This window comes from Echinops telfairi, unplaced genomic scaffold (genome assembly GCF_000313985.2).
Source record: "Echinops telfairi isolate 266 unplaced genomic scaffold, ASM31398v2 ScPeMD7_2291;HRSCAF=2852, whole genome shotgun sequence".
NCBI classification, from domain to species: domain Eukaryota; kingdom Metazoa; phylum Chordata; class Mammalia; order Afrosoricida; family Tenrecidae; genus Echinops; species Echinops telfairi.
The window spans coordinates 4,983,853-4,985,894 of record NW_022106189.1 but is presented as its reverse complement, the minus strand read 5'-3'; the positions used below and the strand labels follow the sequence as shown (position 1 = coordinate 4,985,894).

At 44.4% G+C, this 2,042-nt stretch overlaps 1 pseudogene; it reads right to left on the bottom strand.

Moving 5' to 3' along the window:
- Window positions 1-770: 770 nt before the first annotated feature.
- LOC101646046 lies at window positions 771-1,457 on the bottom strand (annotated as a pseudogene).
- Window positions 1,458-2,042: the final 585 nt, after the last annotated feature.

The window sequence follows — 2,042 nt, the reverse complement described above, 5'->3', positions numbered from 1 at the left end:
GCCACATTTGCTTATGCACCCATTTGTCTTCAGTGATCGTATCATGGAGGTGAGCACACAATGATAAATGATTTTTTGTTCTTTGACGCCAGATAACTGATCCCTTTGGCACCTCGTGATCACACAGGCTGATATGTTCTTCCATGTGGGCTTTGTTGCTTCTGAGCTAGATGGCTGCTTGTTTTCGGTAAGAGTTTTAATGCATCAAATATCTGGTCAAAAGTGAAAAATAGGTTTAGAGGCAAGAATTATACTGGATCTCATCCCACCTGAGTTAAATCTTAGAATTTTCTTAAGTGCTAGTATTCTGGCCATATTTTCAGGAGTATATACAAAAATCACAAATATATGAAACAGGGAAAATGTAATGATTACCTTTTGCTTTTGCAAAATAAGTGAGAAACAAAAATCTTTGCTAGAAATAAAAACCTATTTCATAGTAGCTAATTTGCCTTCTTTGCCATTAAGACTTTCTATTTTGCAAACTTAATGGAGCCATAGTTTTCCTTTTTAAAAAACCCAAGTCTCCCAGTAAAACAGGGTATTCACCATACCAATCTTTAAATTCCACAACTGAAAATGTAGATTAGCATATACACACCAATTTCCAACCTTTAAGAACATTTTTCACTTAAAATTTGAGTTACTGGTATGAATAATTGCTCAGAAAAGGAGTAGTGCCTAAACTGTGATGTGATTTGGTAGTCAACATTCTTGTTTTCCAGTAAAAAGGAGATTTCATGAGCAGAAATATTGTACTGTCTGAGGTCTCATTGGTCAAGAGAAAGTGTCTGAGCAGCTCCTGAGCAAACATTTCTTAACAAGTTGATCACAGATCTGGGGTCTTCACTCCTCATAATGGCACTGCCAGGCACAATCATGTTAGCTCCTGCCTTTGTGCACTTATGGTTAGTGTCAGGGGCTACCCTACCATCAACCTCTGTGTCCAAAGACGGAAACTGGGTCCTCAACCAGTGGACTTTTGGCATCATGTCATCCATGAATTACTGCCCTCCAAACCCAGGTTCCACAGTCATAACCAAGGCCATATCGATCTGACTAGCCCATGGTGCCAAATACTCAACTGTAGTTCCTGGTGTGATGGTAAGACCAACCTTCAAACTGTGCTCCCGGATGTCTTTGATCAAAGCCCCTGGGTTCTCAGTAGCCTCCAGATGAAAATTATATTGATTGGCCCCTGCGACAGCCATTGGCTTTACCCACGACTCTGGCCTGGACACCATCATGTGCATGTCAAAAAAGGGGTCCTGGCCTACCCGTTTTCAGAGGCTTTCTATTACGGGGTAACCAAAGGTGATATTGGGAACAAAATGCCCGTCCTTTACATCCAGGTGCAGATAATTAGCCCCGGAGTCCAGCATCTGGAGGCAGTCTCCCCCTAAATTGGCCAGGTTGCTGTTGAGGATGGAGGGGCCAATCTTGCATCCAGATGCCATGGTTCCGGTTCCTAAGACTGAGTTACCTCAGGAATCCCCTCCGCCAGACCTAAACATCACCCCAATTGGCCGAGCAGCTTTGCTCCCGCCCTTTGTCTTCAGAGTCTTCCGGACTCTGCCGTAAGAAGATGCTCCTTAGAGAGGAAGTCCCGCCTTTTCCTCAAAGTAGGTACTGTCATCCTCCACGACTTAGTAGGGTGGGAGGTGGGCGGGCGGGGCGGCGATAGGGGTTTGGGGCCTTGGCCCTCAACTCTCTCCTTTGACCCTCATTCTGGGAACACCCATATGGGTTTCCCAGGGCTCTCAGATTCTTTTCTTTTGCTTTGGTTTCGCTGCAAGTCTCAGTCTTCTCTCAATCCCTTCGTTTCCCCTTCCGGTACTCGTCTCTTCTAATAATATGCCAAAGTAAGTAAGACGAGGCCACACCTTCCTCGCTTTTAAAGAGCATTCTGGCTGTACTTCTTCCAAGACAGGTCTTTTGGTTGTTTTTGGCTGTCCATAGTACTTTCGGTAGTGCTTGCGGGCACTTTAATTCAAATGCACTGATTCTTCCGTGGTCTTCCTTAGTCACTGTCCACCTTTCAC